The sequence below is a fragment of the Podarcis pityusensis genome, assembly GCF_964106645.2.
Source record: "Podarcis pityusensis genome assembly, chromosome: 10".
In the NCBI taxonomy this organism is placed as follows: Eukaryota; Metazoa; Chordata; class Lepidosauria; order Squamata; family Lacertidae; genus Podarcis; species Podarcis pityusensis.
Window position 1 is genome coordinate 34,469,755 of NC_138035.1, and position 6,000 is coordinate 34,475,754.

General features: G+C 40.9%; 1 protein-coding gene across 1 annotated transcript in view; it reads right to left on the reverse strand.

Annotated features, from left to right (window-relative positions):
• LOC308457431 (uncharacterized protein) overlaps positions 1-551 on the reverse strand; it is a 31,734-nt gene extending 31,183 nt beyond the window's left edge. The window contains exon 1 of the mRNA XM_080971248.1: positions 436-551. The gene's annotated coding sequence lies outside the window, so the exon portion shown is untranslated. The remainder of the gene's footprint in view (positions 1-435) is intronic.
• Positions 552-6,000: the final 5,449 nt, after the last annotated feature.

Consider the following 6,000-nt stretch of genomic DNA (forward strand, 5'->3'; position numbering starts at 1 on the left):
CCTCCAATCAGAAAACTGTTCATAACAAAGACCACTCAAAGTTTCCTTTCAATTTTGTGGCCAAAGCAAATATTTGACCTCTTGTCAGTTATTAAAACATGAGGAGATTAGGTTGATAAAGGGCAGGCTGAGGTAAATGAGACAAAATATCAGAAACAGTACATGAACAATGGCCTTAAATGTAAATAAATAGTTCAGTTCTTTCTTTCAGAACAAAGTTACACAAACACTGTATCACAAACCACAAAAAGACCCCACCAGCTCCAAACCTATATAGAGCTGTGTCATGTGAAGCATCTAACACCTGTTCTGGGATTAGCTATTCCAATCATATCACACCAGCTCTTTACCGTCAGCTGTGGGTCTGTTCCTAGGCCCAATTCAGAGTCCTGGTTTTAACCTTTAAAGCCATTAGCAGCCTTTGGGTCAGATTACCTAAAATGGATTGCCTCCTTGCCCAACCAAGAGACCGTATTGAATGCTAATCCTGGAAGACCTGCTCCCTGCCTTGCAGTCCTTTTCCCACCTGGCCTAATTTATGTGAATTTTTTCTACTTTGGTTGTGTATTGTTATGGCTACTTTTGTTACACTTGTAATTATGTAAATTCATGCTGTACATCACCATGAGCATGGTTTTAACTATATTTTTAAATATTATTATTATTATTATTATTATTATTATATATTTATTTCTACATCACCTTTCCCCCTGACAGTACTCAAGGCAGCTTACAGATAAAAACAAGAATTGTTAAAAACAAAGGGGGAGAAATCATTAAAAAGACATTAAAAGAATTAAAACTATATACCTATATAAAATCTGTTTAAAACATACCAGTGCTCCACCCCTTTCATTAAAAGCAGTCAGTTTCCAAGAGCCTGTTGGAAAGAGAAACTCTTCACCTGTCAGCAGAAGGACAACAAGGAGGGCGCCATTCTACCTTCTCCAGGGATGTAAGTCCAGAGTCTGGAAATGTGGTACCCAAATAAAATGATGGTGAAGATGCCTCCTTGGACCCATAGATCTTCTTTGGACACTCTTCATTGTCCATTCCAAAAGAAGAAAGGGTGTCTACCAGATTAAGGGTCTTTTTGGCAGTGGCACTCCAATTGTTTTGGTCTTTTCAACACCAGGTGATGATATCTTTTTGTTTTCCCCAAGTGTTTTAAGAACTTTTTCAACCTCTTCAGCATTTGTGCTGTGCTACATTATTCCATCTTTTGCTATTTCTGATTCTCTCCCCTTCAGTTACTTAGTAGTATGTTATCAGGGGAGGGGTGGTACCTCTGGTGGGGGACATGTCATACTCCTCCTGGGGTACTTTGCCCAACTTTGGTCCCCACCCTGCACCCAGCTCTCACCTGTGGCTCCTAGAAACTGTCAGCATGCGACAGCAGCCACACCTGGGGAATGGCTTTCGCTGGCCAGCTAAACCAGGTGAGGGCAGCCGATGGGTTTCAAACCATTGGTGAATTAAAGGACTCTCTTGCATGTGAAGACAGGCTCCTGGGGATTGAGCGGGTGGGACTAATAGTGGGTCCAACAGACAAGAAGGTGATTTCTGCACATGCTGTAGATGGAAATGAGGGGCAGATGGGGCTCATCAATCTGGGAAGGTAGCCCATCTAAGAAAAGGAAAATTCTGGACCTAAACATGCACTGCCTTGTGGAATATATTCAGGAGAAGAAAAGGTTAAGGCACAAACCGTACACATACTGACAGTGAAAGCGAGAAAGCTGACAGCTCAGATTGCTCCACAGCTCTCGAGGTTCTAAATTAGTTTTAACTTTGTTTTAACTTTGTGTTAAGTAGTTTCAACTTGTCTTACCAATATTTTATGGAGTGGAGACCAGAGGACATTTGCCCCGGAGATCTGTTTTTAATTAATTTTAAACCATAAGAATGGCATTTGTTTGTGGAGTACAGAGACTGGGTAGTGTGACGTGTCACTCTCTACCTATTATTGCTATAATTTACCATTTCCTTCAAGTAAGAAAGCCGCTGAGTGTTGTAACATCCTGCGCAAATTTGCTTTGCTCAATAGAAAAACCTGTCCTGTCTGGAGTTTAGCAACTAGGCCAGGAGTTGCTGAAAGGAATTAAAGGAATTAAAGGCAAAAGAATCTGCCCTATAGTTCAGTTCAAAATATTAAGTGAAGTAGATCCATCTGATATGGTGGTTACAAGAATGCAAAAAGAAAAAGATTGGAACAAGTTAAGCAAGCCAGACAAAGCCAAACCAACAAAGGAAGCTATCAAAATATTTCTCTCCCATTGATAGGACTCCCTCAAAGCAGGAAAGTACTACTCCTCTGGTGCAAGGAATCTCCATGCACTGTGAAATTGTGTAGAGCTTAGAAAAGAGAATGAGTGCTTTCCCTCTTCTCCCTCTGTTGTGTGAAGATGCCAGCACACAGGAAGCTGTTCAGGATCTTTTGTCATGGAACTGTCCCTGATCATAGCTGTCAACCTCTCCTTTTTTTGTGGAACATTCCCTTATTCCAGCACCGTTTCCCGCTGCTTCCCCCTGCTATCCCTGATTGTTAGATATCCCGTAGACTGTCCCTGGGACAGGTAAGGCTGCAGATCCCTTAATTTCAAATCTGAAAGTTGACAGCTCTGTCCCTGGTTCCCCATGGCTAATTCTCCACAGCCTTACCTGCTGTCTAGCTTGAACAAATCAGTTATGTTAACACAGTGATAAAAGGCTCCCAACTCAGGAAAGCCCAAGAGTCCAGTCTCGTGCCCTGAGGGCTTGGTTTTTTTGCCATTTGTGTATACCTGTGATGTGTATAACGATTTAACGATATGTGCTATGTTTTTGAGACCCTTTTGTTTACTTTTGCTTTCAGAGATCGGAGTGGCTTGCAGCAGTATATTGGGCAAAATGACATACAAAGGGATGTCTATTAAGAGAAATCCATGCAAAAATGTTGATGAATTATTGTGGGGACTTGTTTTTTAAAAATTATCAAAGTGATATGAAGATCTGAAATTAACAGGGCTGCCAACGGGCAATATAGTGGGTACACATGTACCAGGCCCCCAACCCAGCAAGGGTACTGAATTCTTAACTTCCATTTTTAAAAAGGTAAGCCAATCAAACATCTATAAAGAAAGCTAGAAAGCAAAATGTGGAGGCAACAATTAGGGGGATACAGAGAAGCTGCTATTGCCAAGAATGCTCAATAACTTAATCTCTGTTGTTAAGCTATCAGAGGAAGGAATGCTGACCACCCCTACCTGGGACTCCTAGATGGCCTCCAAGGCCGGCAGGAAAAAAAGAGGAATATCTTGTTATTCCTGCTAGTCTGGCACTGGATGAAGAGATTAGCTGTATGCATGTTTAAGTGCTGTCCTGCATGTCCACATTATTTCATTCAATCCCCAAGTGTCCTGCCTTTACAGTGGAAAACACAACTGGCTGTTTTTGGTATGATTTACTATATTTACTCAAAACTAATGCGCACCCTTTTTTGCCCAATTACATTGTGAAAATTACTGTGTGCATTAGATTCAATGGCACATTACATTCGAGTAAATACAGCAGTTTTGCAGGCCATGATTGATCAGGCCTTGGTCCCCAAAAGCCTCTCCCTGAGATTCCTGCCTTCATAAGTGCCTGAGCACCCAGAAAATTGTCCATGAAGCTGCTGGACAACCTTTGACAGAGCAAGCAAGGGAAAGCTGGCTTTCCCCTCCACGAGACCCTCCCCTTCTGGCTCCATCAGCATGGTTGGTTTTTTGTTGTTGTTGTTTAAGAGAGATTGCACAGAGAGAGATTTTTTAAAAAATGAACATACAGACACAACCAACTAACCAATCCTTTTCTAAAAACTCGCTTACAACAAAGGTAGCAGCGGTGAAGGCGTGACAGATCAGAAGCCCCCCGGGCCAGGCTGTCCAATCAGCGCTCAAGCCAGCTCCAGGCACCCTTCCATTTGGGAATGTTGATACAGCAGAGGGGAGCAGAGAGAAATGTGTTTGTGTGTGTGTGTATTTTAAAACCTGGCTCCCTCCACTTGCACAAGTTCTGAGAGGGGCGGGGGAAGGAGAAGGAGGAGGAAAAGCGGAATGCAGTGGAGGCAGCAGGCTGACTGAAACTCGTTATAAAAAGTGCACATTTTGCCGATGCACACTACATTCACCAGCAAATACGTTTTTTGTTTCTTTTTTATTTTTCTTTCTTTTATTAGTTTTCCAGATTTTAACAAATCAGTCCATATTTTTTAAATTTTATACAATTTTTTAAATAATTTCCCATATGTGTTACAAACATATGTCCAATTCCTCCTGTTGTTGCTACATTCCTTCTTCTTTTCATCGCCTTCACGTCCTTCTGCTAGTTTTAATCCATTGTCATAGCCGGCCTTGATTATTTCCATACAGTCAGCACCACTGTGGTTTCCCAAACATATAGAAATCCATTTCGTGCATGCAGCCCTTCTGGCACTCTGTTCCCAGACCTGGTGTGTGAAGAGATCAACTGCCCTCGTTGTCTATCCATTTACAGTCCACTCCTTAGAAAACATTCCTTACGTTGTTCAAGGACAAGCTGAGCTACAAATAACTCCCCAGCAAGTCACCCATTCTGCCATTAAAACTCAGGGATCACTTTCCAGAGCTTTTTATTTCAAGGTTTTGAAACAAAATGGCGCTGGCGCATTAGACTTGAGCAAATACGGTACTTGCAAGTAATTCTCTTGAATAAATGAGGCTCCTCTCCTACCTAGCAAAAGTTTGGGTATGATTCACTTGATATTGTTATGTTGACTTTATACTGCAGTGTCCGCCCCACCCCAATGTGGTTTTTCATGTCAGCTCCACAGCCACTGCTGATTTGCTTGTCGTCACTGGGCTGTTACTGACTCATATGCACTAAGCATAAATCAAAAGTGCAAAATATATTTTTAAAAAATCAGCAAATACACCCATATAATCAATGCACACTTTACAGCTACAGAAGGTGAAAATTCCTATAGGCTGCACTTTAACATAAGGTTGCTTTTTTGTGTTTATTAAGGTTGACAAAATTGTGGGGGGTGTTTGCCCCCCTGAGAGTTCTGAAACTGCACATATTTGTTGATTCTTGTTGTATATTTGTATTTTGCTTTTCAGCTCAGGAACTCATGGCTGTGTACCTTGTCCTCCCCTCTTTTTATCTTTGCAACAGCCCTGTGAGACAGACTAGGATAACTTAGAATCATAGAATCATAGAGTTGGAAGAGACCACAAGGGCCATCGAGTCCAACCCCCTGCCAAGCAGGAAACACCATCAGAGCACTCCTGACATATGGTTGTCAAGCCTCTGCTTAAAGACCTCCAAAGAAGGAGACTCCACCACACTCCTTGGCAGCAAATTCCACTGTCGAACAGCTCTTACTGTCAGGAAGTTCTTCCTAATGTTTAGGTGGAATCTTCTTTCTTGTAGTTTGGATCCATTGCTCCGTGTCCACTTCTCTGGAGCAGCAGAAAACAACCTTTCTCCCTCCTCTATGTGACATCCTTTTATATATTTGAACATGGCTATCGTATCACCCCTTAACCTCCTCTTCTCCAGGCTAAACATGCCCAGCTCCCTTAGCCGTTCCTCATAAGGCATCGTTTCCTTTTTTCTTTTTCTTTTTTTCTTTTTTAAATGATATTTATTAAAATTTCAAAAAAAGATTACATTGATAAGAAAAATAACAATAGAAAAAAGAAAAATACAAAGTACAAAAACAAAACAATTAAAAACAATTCCATCTTTTCATCACTTCTTTTACATTTACTTGTTTCCCGGACCTCCTCATACCTCCCTTTTTTGTATTCCAATTCAATTTATTAGTCCAGCAATTCCTTTCCCTCCTTTTTAATCCTGATCTTTAATCTTAATATATTATAGCATTAGGTTTTTACGTATTGAAAACCAATTTTTCCATATTCTTTTATACCATTACAGCTAGAAACCACTTAACTTCAATCCAACATCATTCTAACATTCATTAATTTTACAATA